This window comes from Diachasma alloeum, unplaced genomic scaffold, assembly GCF_001412515.2.
Source record: "Diachasma alloeum isolate Michigan unplaced genomic scaffold, Dall2.0 Dall_scaffold_00516, whole genome shotgun sequence".
Classification (NCBI taxonomy): domain Eukaryota; kingdom Metazoa; phylum Arthropoda; class Insecta; order Hymenoptera; family Braconidae; genus Diachasma; species Diachasma alloeum.
Window position 1 is genome coordinate 106,141 of NW_021680648.1, and position 11,892 is coordinate 118,032.

The window sequence follows — 11,892 nt, forward strand, 5'->3', positions numbered from 1 at the left end:
TCAACTTAAATATGGACTTGGACTTGAATGCGACCTCAAACTAGAACCTGAACTCGAACTTGAACTTGGACTTGGACCCGAGCTTGGATACTGAAACGATCTAGTACTCAGGCACCAACACTGACTCAGACTTGAATTTCAACGCTCACTTGGTCTTGAACGTAGACTCGGACATGAACTCGATCTGAAACTCAGAGTCACATACTAAGACGGACTTGGACTCGCCCTTAAACGCAAATTTGAAATGGGATTCGAACCCGAACATGAATTCCGACTGCCACTCGAACTTGAATTCGAACTCAGACTTGGACTCGAACATGAATTCAAACTCGGACTTGAATTAAACTTGGACTTAAATTCAACGTCGAGCTTGGACTTGAACGCAGATTCGGACCTGAATTCGAACTTGAACTTGCACTTTGACCTACACTCATACTCGGACTTGAACTCCAACTTTCACCCGGTCTGAGACTCCGACTTGAAATCGAACATGGACCCAGACTCAGATTCAGACTCGATCCTGAAGTCGAAGTTGACCCGGATTCAGATCTGGAGTCGGAATCGAGCGTAAATTCAAATTCGGACGTTGACTCAAACTTCAAATTTGGGCTTAAATTAAACTTGGACGTGAATTCAACCTCGAGACTGGACTTGAACTGAAATTCAGACCTGAATTCGAACTCAAACTTGCACTTTGACCCGGATTGAAACTTCGACTTGAATTCGAACTCTGACCCGGACTCGGATTCAGACTCGGACCTGAAGTCGAATTTCGACCCGGACTCAGATCTGGAGTCAGACTCGAACATAAATTCGAATTCGGACTTTGACACATTCTTTAATTCGAACTTGAATTTGAATTCAAACTTGGGCTTTAACTCGACTTCAGGCTGGAACTTGAATTCTAATCCAGACAAGAATTCAAACATGCACTTCCAGTTCTACTCAGACTCGAACTCTAATTCAAACTCAAACTTCGATTCGGACTCGGATAAGGAATTGAATTTGAACTCGCCCTTAGACTCAGACGCCGACTCGAACCCGGACTCGTACTTCGACTGAAATATGACCTCGCACATGGACTTGGAATTGAATGCGAACTTACACGAAAATCTGAATTCGGACTCAAACTTTGACTTGGACTTGGCCCTGGGCTTGGATACTGAAACTAACTGGACCCATGCACCAATACTGACTCACACTTGAATTTAAACTCTCACTTGGTCTGGAACTTGGACTCGGACTTGGGCTCGATCTGGAACTCCAACTCGGATACCGAGACGGAATTGGACTAGCCCTTAAGGATGTTCTCCACCCTTTCTGCCAAAATTCACGTTTTTTTAATTTTTTTGGCAAACTCATGATGGAATTGATGTGAAAAAATATAACGTTTTTGCGTTTTGTCATTATGTAATAACTGACGAAATTTTAAGGTGGTGCGAACATTTTTCTGCGTTTTCTCTAAACTTTTAAAAAGAATCAAAAAACTGTAGAAAAAACGCATGAAAATTATCGCACCACTACGCAACTTCGTGAGCCATTAAAGAATGACAAACCACAAAATTGTTATATATGTTTACGTCACTCCCATCGATAATTTGCCAGAAAAATGAAAACAACGTCAATTTTAGCTAAAAGGGTGTCGAACATCCTTAAACGCGAATTTGAAATGTAACTCGGACTCGAACATGAATTTGGACGGCCACTCGAACCTGAACTCGAACTCAGACTTGGACTCGGACATGAATTCAAACTCGGACTTGAATTAATCTTGCACTCGAATTGCACAGCGAGCTTGGACTTGAACTCAGATTCGGACCTGAATCGAACATGAACTTGCGCTTCGATTAAGCCCGAAACTCGGACTTGATCTCCAACATTCACTTGGACACTGACTCGGTCTGAGACTCCGACTTGAACTCGAACATCGTCCCGGACTCGGATTCAGACTCGAACTTGAAGTCGAATTTCGACACGGACTCAGATCTGAAGTCCGGCTCGAACGTAAATTCGAATTCGGACCTTGACACATACTTTAATTCGAACTTGGATTTGAATGTAAACTTGTCTTGAACTCGAACTCAGACTGGAACTTGAATTGTAACCCAGACCAGAATTCAAACTCCCACTCGGACTTCCACTCAGACTCGAACTCGCACTCGAACTCTGACTCGGACTCGAACAAGGAATTGAATTTGAACTCGCACTCAGGCTCAGACTCCGACTCGAACCCGAACTCTGCCTTCAACTGGAATATGTAGTTGGACTCGTACTCAGACTCAAACTCGGACTTGAATTTGAACTGGAACTCAGCCTTGGACTCTTCTTAGACTTTGACTTGAATTCAAACTCGGACTCAGACTTGGATTCTGAATCTAACTTAGTCTCGGACAAGGACTTGCATTCCAACTCAGATTCAAACTCGACATCAGACTCGGACTGGAATTTGGACTCGGAATTGAATTCCAATTTGGAACACTCAGTCTGAAAATTTTATCGAATTTTGAGATAAATATCATTTGACGAATTTGTGATGGAAGACTGGTGTGGAATTCGGCCAGACCAGAGCTCAAACATGGGAGTTTCAAATTGTTAACCTTTGGTTTGAAATTATTCGAAATTTTGTTTCAAATTGTTAATTGTTAATCCTTGCATGATGTTTCGGTTGGTAGTTTTTAGGATTTTCTCAAGTCCGAATTAGATTTCCAATCCGAGTTCTGATTCAAATTCGAGTCCGGGTTGGAGTCGGAGTCTGAGTTAGAGTGCAAGTTCAAATTCAATTATTAGTCCGAGTCCTGGTCGAAGTTCGAGTTTAACTCCGAGTCCAAGTCCGAAATTGTAGTTGAGTGTAAATCAAGTTCTGCAAGTATAATTTTTTTTTTCATTTTCTGTAACTCGAACTATTTTCTTTGATGTCCTGAAATTTTCAGACGGGGCATCCTCGTACTTCATAAAACCGAATTGAGATATCTCAATGATTTGCAATTTTTTTCGTGGAATTCAATCAGAAGTTGAACTCAATAGGTAGCTGGAAGCGAAATGGGGTGCGGAGGGGTTGGGTCCATTTCGTCGCTTGCACCCTATTTATCCTAATTTCTGGTGAAAATTCCACGAAAAAATAGCAAATCCATGCCATATCTCAATTTGGCTTTATGAAGTACGAAGAGGCCCAGTCTGAAAATCGCGGACATCAAAGAAAATAGTTCAAGTTGAAGAAAATGAAAAAAATACATAAATTATACTTGCGGAAGGAGGGCCAACTACATGCATTTTGAACTTGCAATTTTCTGAGGCTCATGCAAATAATTCCAATCAAAAGAGCAGAAAATTAGGTAAAGGTACACAACGTCATCCTCACATGAAAATGAATAATTTCCACAGCAAATTCGAGTTATGTCTATTCATTATCATAACTTTCAACTAAATAGGTGCCGAAACAACAAACAATATAAAAAAATGTTTCTTCAATACCAACTCATAGTTATTAGCCTCTTCCAGGAAAAAGTAATTAAATTTTTAATGAAAAGAGGAGTGTTGATATCCCACAATTATTGCAATAACTGTGGAGAATCAATGCAATATAATCCTGAAACTCAATTATGGAGATGTAGAAAAACATATTATCAGAAAAACAGAAAAGATAAACAGGTCAGGAGACAGTGTGACACGCAACTAAGTGTCCTCACTGGATCTTGATTTACCAACACCAAAATCAAAATTAATATATTATTTAGACTCTAATCCCCCTCCACTGGGTTCCCACTTTGTCGTTAGTGAGGGGGCTCGGTCGCGGGTGGTGGGGGTCTTAAGGACTACCGCCGCCCGCCGTCGCTAAGAGGACCGCACCCAATCCATGTGTGTGAGCGGCGTAAGCCATGGCCTCGGCCATACCGTGCCTAAGGATGCGTAGCACAGGGGGAGCTGTGTTGCTAACGGTGCCTCTCAGAAACCTGGGCGACCTCTGAGAGTAGTCTTGGGTATAACCCTCCCGAGACAAGCCAAGCCCTGGGCAATCGCGGCAATGCACCATGTGAAAACGCTTAACCGCGGTACTCGTGGGACCAAAAATGGAAACCAATCTAAAAAATCTCAGTATTGAAAAAGAAACTTCGGATGGGGCCAGAGATGGCGAACACACGAAGTCTGATAAGGCTGACCAGTCTGGTGCCGATGTGAATCGGGTCAGACTGAGTGGAGCCGAGAGAAGACGTCGCAAGAGAGCGAAGCTGCATCAAACCTCGAGTAATTGCAACCTTGGCGGATGCAGCAGCGAAGGTCGATGAGGGGAAGGGGGAGGGGGCTGTGAGGAAGGCAATAAAACGCCTTCCATCGGAGCGTACCACGCCAAGCCCCTCAGTCAGACCGAAAGAAAAGAGAATGAGAACGCAGGATCAGGGCACATATGCTCAGAACACTACGAGCTCATTCAAGTTTGCAGTTATGCCGGAGTCATATCCGGATCATAAACTGGGCACTGAAGAGGTAACGGAGGTGAAGAAACTCCTAAAGGGGGCCATCCTGGCGTTACCTGACGGGCTGAAAGCACCCACCTTCAACGGTATCTGGGAAAGAGAAGGTGTGGCAATGGTGTACTGCACAGATGAGGAAACGGGAAATTGGCTGAAAAGCCTTTTCCCCGAAAACAAAATAGCTGGGCTTACTGTACATGTGGTCGCAGCCTCGGAGCTTCCCAAGAAGCACAGGGTTGTGGTACACGTGGAAGACCCAGATCTAACCGCTCAAGAAGCACTGTGTTTCCTTGAGAAACAGAATCCAGGACTGCAGGCCAGAGAGTGGGTTGTTGCTCGGGGCAGTGAGAGCAGGGACGCGAAAAGTGCCCACTACGTTGCGCTGATAGACGACCGATCACTCTCCGTTCTGAAAGCCTGCAATTTCAGACTGCACTGCGGGATTCAAAAAGCAACTGTCAAGCTGCTTGCGAAAGACCGTGGTGAAGGTCAGAAGAAGGGTACATAGAGGTACCAGGAAAGTTGTCATCATTATGGCTGCAACCGGGGTGCACATTGTGCAGATAAATTTGCATCACAGCAAAGCAGCCTCGGCTACTCTAGTCAGGCTGTTAGCTGGGATGCAGACTAGACTGTGCGGAGGCGATAAGGAGGGTGTCATCCACATTTTATGTAAATGCCCCCTATTAGCACTCCGTCGCTATAAAATCTGGGGCCAGGCTTTCCTGGAACCAGAGGCCTTACAACAAGCGGCTGTCACCAGCCTTATTAGCCTAGTGAGAAACACAGGGCTGGGGCTGTGTGACCGACCGAAACTAAGGCGGATGTTACAAAAGATCGTATGATTTAGGTGACTATGGGCGCTTTAAGTGACCAGCCGCGCATATTCTAATTCTAATTCTAGACTCGACTGATTTAGACTCTAAATTGAGATATTTAGACTCTAAATTACATTCTCCCAGATAAAATCACTCTAAAGAATTTGCAAATTGAACATGAATTATCAAAAAAACTACGTGGTTATGGATAAATAGAATTAATTCGATTCTAAAAGTGTGGTATAATATCGAGACGAGTAAGAAACTGGGGGGGAGGGGGGTGTAGGGACTGAGGAGTTGTCGGGAAGGTAACAATCCACTAACAAATGCAATTAAACTAATAATTACAGATTTATTATCCGCGTCAAATTAATACAAAGGTGAAGAGAAAATAATATGATCCGATCAAGTGAGCGATACGAGCTGTATTGTTAGACTGAATTATATTCGCACGGAAAGGTGTCAGCGAGACTGCCGAATATCCTTACGATTTGACTGATCAGAAAAGAATACGCGTGGCACTGAAGGTGCGAGTGAGACTGCAAATGCCTGTGCTCGTGTTAGCCAGTGTTCGCGTTTTAGGATGTAGCGAGGCGCTACAGGGGGGGGGGGGGGGGGGGGGGGGTAGGCAAAGTTGTTGAGGTCGACGCGACCCGAATAGGTGGGAGAAAGTACAATAGAGACAGGAAAACCAAGGGTCAGTGGCTATTTGGCATTTATGACAGAGAGACTAAACCTATTTTCGTTACGCCATGTCCAAATCGGAAAGTCAACATTCTACAGCTACTGATAGTGAAACACGTCGAACCCAGCAGTACAGTGTACTCTGATGGGCGGGCTGGCTACAAGGGCCTTCGTATTCGTGGTTTCATCCATAAATGAGTCAATCACAAATATCAGCTTGTCAATTCACACGACAAGAACATCCACACGCAGAACATTTAACGTGTCTGGAGAGATCTTAAGTTGTATTTGCCGAAATACGGAGTTGGATTGGTGAGGACAAGGGGGAAGATAAGTAAAATTGTTTTCAACCGAGTATTTCCATACCAAAATAGAGACGATAGCTTCTTTGATTTTCTCTCGTTGATTTGTAATCCATATTGAGGTGAATCCGATTTATTTGTTTGTCTATAGAGTCGAAATGAATGGAAAATTAGTATCGAATTTCTACTTGAAATGAGGTTGTTCAATCTGTAATGTGAAACTAATTAATAAATTGGGTGATAACGTGATAAAAAAAAGTAATGATAGACCATCAATTACACCTAACTGTTCCACATATGAGATTATAGAAATTCTTAGAAAAATAAAAAAAAAATATTGTCGTCAGGAGGGATGATGGAGGCTGAATAGATGAGAGACAAGTTCCTTTTTTGATTAACTCCCGTTATTTTTATCATGGTAAATAGTGGTGCCAGGCTCTTCTTTGAGGCCTGCAACCACTACGTCCACCTCGTGGCCTCGGGTAACGCTAAATTGGTAATTCAATACACAAAGTTGTTAAAAAATTTTTTTTGAAATTGTTGAGGTTACGTTCAATGTGCGCATGTGCTCCCCTTCCCCATCATTTCGATACCCCCACCATGCATAATTATCAACTAATAACAACTACAGTAACCACAGGAGTTCAGTTAGCAACATCCACTTGAGCAATACACATTGATGTTTAAGGTTGCGGAAGTGTACGTTTACCGAACATTTTGTTGAAAAAACGTATGAAAAATTTTTGTGTCGGACCATCCCCTCTTCTGCTATCATCAAAAAACGCGAAAAACATGAAATACCGAAATTGGCATGTAAATCCACCAAGAAAAAAATTACTGATGTGACTTCTGCTTCATTTCAATGGATACTAACCATTGGTGACAAAAAAAATGATCGAAAATTTTGCGGTACAAATCCACATCGTGAATTTGTGAAAACGGTCACATATGGACAAGGTCTAAAAATGGCATATTCGGACTTTTTGTATCATAACCGGTTGATATAACACAAAAAATTCGAAACTTAAATTTGGACGATTACAGTGCTTCCATTCGAAAGCAAGAAACATCGTATGTTAAGCTTGAAATTTTTTGATTTGTTTGTGGTTGATTACGGATAAGTAAACATAAAATACGGGAAAAATCATAGTAATTTATGAATAAAACACGGTCAATTACGTTTATGTAATGGTAATTTATAAATTCGAAGTCGTAAATTACGGCTTACATAAACGTAATTTACGTAATTCGAAGTCGTAAATTACGTTTATGTAAGCCGTAATTTATGTCGATTTTGAGCATAATTTATGCTTCGACTTCACGCGTAAAATACCCGTCAGAAAGCGAAACAAGTGGGATATATTTTTTTTTTTTGTATAGTTTTCTTTGCTAATAAATTAGCAATATGCTTCCGAATGGATATGAGTCTCAGTTTCAATATTTCCTTCATGATTTTCTTAATGACAACTGTTGTATGTTTCGGTTGCCTCCTAGTTTGAATTAAAATTGTAAATGCATTACAATTATAATTCTTAAAAATTATTTCTATACTTATTGTCATAATTTTTTTTATTATTAATGTAAATACAATTGTTTTGTTGAAAATTTTCCAATTTGAGATTAATATTTTTTTTATGCTCTTAGAAATTCCCTTCAAATTCATTTGTTTATTCTTCTTCTTCGATAATTGCCCTTTCATGATTTAGTACGCTTCCATGATAACTTATTTGGTTGAATTGAAATATGTGCCATTCAAATGGACGTACAATCTCTCTACGAGGATGATATTCATCAAACCATTCTGGAAATGAATTTCCTCTTAATGGAATGGCGTTCCTGAAACTCATCACCTATAAAGAAGTTGATTTCGTTAATATTTCGTATTTTCAAGAAAATTATGTGTGCGAAGTATACTCTTTTCAATCATAAATGAATTTTTTATTTTCGAGGTGGTGAAACTTTCAAGTCACGAAATTTACTTCATCACCGTTGTGCCTGTGTCTGTTGTCTTGTTGCACTTCTTCCCAACCAAAAAATACGGGTGGATCATACACAATTATTATGTATAACCTCGTACCATCATTTACCAAAAAAGCAAATGTCCATCTGTTTCTCATCCATTGGAATCCAATGTCCATTTATCGTATACCCCAGAGTCTATAGGATTTTTAAAAATCGGTTAATTGGTTTTGTTTATTATGTTATAATCAATATTGGGAATACTTACGTTTGTGGGACGTTCTCAGTAACGTGTATTATTCTATTTTGAAAAAATAGGTTTGCCATTTTATGGTAAATATTAAAAATTAAATAAAAAATCTATAGTTCTCAAAATGAGTAAAAAAAAGTGGTTTCAACATCATTTAATACATAAATTAATAAATGATGAATATTTTGAGCTGACTGAAATTATGAGACAAAAAGAAGACAAGCAATTCATTGTAGCATTGAATAATTTGTCATTAGGAAAAATGACTGATGCAGATGTTGCTTTGATAAGAGGTCGGGAAGTCGAAGAAAAAGTTATACCACCAGATGTTATCAGATTATATTATGAAAATAAAATTGTTGATAGATATAATGAAAAAAAAATTGAAAATTCTCCTGGAGAATATTACAAAGCAAAAGCAGACCACAATTTTTCAGGCAAAATTTCCACTTCATCAAAACTAAAAATACTTAATTCACTTGGAAAATCTACCACTAACAAAGAATGTAAAATGCTACCATTCCAGATATTATTAAAATTAGGTATAACCTATATGGTCACTTTCAATATTAACGTCGCTGATGGTCTTGTGAATGGTGCTTGTGGCAAATTGGAATATATTGAGTTCACTGAAGATAAAATGAAACCATCAGTTGCATGGCTAGATTTTAATAATCCAAACATTGGTATTAAACAAAAACAACCATATATGAATTACATGAAAGAACATCATATATCATCACATTTAATTCCCATCGTAAGAATTACATTCACGTTATCTAGTCGTAATAATATCAATTATCAAGTCATGCATGCACAATTTCCAATGGTTCCAGCAGAAGCTGTGACAATTCATAAAAGTCAAGGACAAACATATAACAAAGTGTGTGTTGATTTACGTGCTAAATCCAATTACCGAAATTTAACCAGGGCTTTATTATATGTAGCACTAAGTAGAGTTTGCAAATTGAGAGATCTTTATATATTAGAAAAATTTGAACCACCTAAACAACCATCCGTGAAGGATTCTTTGCTTGTAGAATATAACAATTTACAACGAAGGAAATTGAAATTATCGTATATTAATCACATAGAAACTGATCGTTTCAAAGTTATCCATCATAATGTACGATCATTTAACAAAAATTGTCAATATACAGTAAAAAATTCTTGGTATCTACAAACAGATATCTTGATTTTTTCAGAATCTTTTACGGAATTGACTGATGATATAGACTTTACTGATTTTCATGTCATATTTAGAACAGATTTGCATAAAAGATATTACTCAAAAAGCATTTTGATTTTTCAAAATGAAAAACACGTGATGAATTATTCCATAAAATATCATAAAATAATGAACCTTGAAAAATCACATCTAGATATGATTTTATTTCAAGTTGATAATGTGCAGATACTCACAGGATATAAATCTCCATCATTCAGTAACGCAACGTTTTTACAAGAATTAAAATTAATGTTTGATATTATGGATGTGAATGCACAAAAAATTTTAATTGGATATTTCAATTTAGATATATTTGAACGGAATCATTCTTTTGAACATTATTTGAACACTTATGCGTTTCAACGTGGTTTGAAATTACATACTTCGACTACTAATTTCAATACACAGATAGATATTATATTCGTGAGTAATATCTCCAAATATTCATGTGGAGTTTACGAATCTTATTTTTCTGATCACAAACCCATATTTATTGGATTGAATACTCCACGTGATTTGTCAATTCATAGGGATGATGATTCCAATTACAGTGATACATCTCATTCAAGTCATGAGGAAACACCAAAAATGAAAAACACATTTAATCAAGGCGATAATACTGGGTGTGACAATATATACGATCAACTTCCATTGTCCCCACAATCAACATCAACTCAAAGGTCGATGAAACAAGTGGAAAATATTTTCATATTTAGGAATGGGAATATATGTGATCCAATTATTAGTCAAAATCGATCATTTCATCTTCACCACACTTGCGGATTTGACAGTATATTCCAAATTTTAATTTCTGCATGTTGTTTACAAGGTTTTCGGGATAGCGTTATTCATTCAAACAGTCGAGAATTCAATTTAATCAAATACATAATGGAAAATAACATCTGGAACGAAGAATACATTGAACAATGGAGATTAAATATATTTCAATCAAAAGACCATTTCATCGGAAATCAATTAATCATGTCGAACGCTACTATCATCAACACATTGACATCAATATCAATATTGTGCCCGATAATTTTTGATCAAAATCCAAACTACTCCATGAAATCCGAGTGTTTATTATGTAATGAAACAATGGTTAATGAAGTGATGATTGAACTAGATCTTGCATCGATATGTGAATATGGACATCTTTACTTCCAACATTTTCAGGAACTAATAGACATAACGATATCTGGTATCTTCAATGAAAAAAAGATACAATGCACACAATGTAATATTAAAAATGTGAATTTCCACGATCATCTTTTCGTAAATTGTCCATCAGATTATAAACTTCGAATTCCTGTACATGATCTTCTAATAAAATTGAACGTCAACAATGAGGCATATTTTTTTGCGGGAATAGTAAATTTTCATGATCCAGAAATTATTAACATAAACAGCTTTGGACACTATACAGCATGTATAATGAGAGGGGACAATTGGATAATTACAGATGATTGTCACCCTGAAAGAATTTTTAGAATTCAATCATCTCATCAAATTAATCCCCATTTATGCATCTATGTGAAATAAGGGAACGGTAAGAAATTTTTTATTGTGACCAAAAATTGAGTAAATCATAAATACTTACCGACCGAATATAATTTAATTTATATTGTTGTGTATTTCAGTCACGATTCACTACACATGTGACACTCACGCATCAGTGAACAAGGAAGAAAACAGTATCTGTCTCATTTTGAAGAGAATTCAACATCAACCATTCATTTCATCGAGATCAATACGAGATTATTCTTGGTAACCGCGGTAACCAATCGTATACAAGAACTTGAGAACAAAATAAAAGAAGAAATTGGAATTAGACAGAGTCGAAACCTGTTCTCTTTTATAATTTTCCGTCTGGGTTTTTCAAAAAGAAGAAAGGGTTAAGAACCCAAGATAACTGAGAAACTTCAATTACTCTTAATGAATGGGTCGTTGTGAGGATGACAGTATATATTCATCTGCCTAAAAACACAAAAACAAATGTTTTTGTAAAAAAAACTAGGCCAAGAAAAAGTTTTGTTTGATTCCTACTGGGAAATCGAAGTTTTTGAAAAACACATAGAAATAAAAAAGGAAGCCAAGTTAGGAATTTTGAATAAATGGTGCACATTCAGGTTTCTATAAGAAAAATAGTTCTCAATGGAATAAGTATTCTAAAAAAATTCTC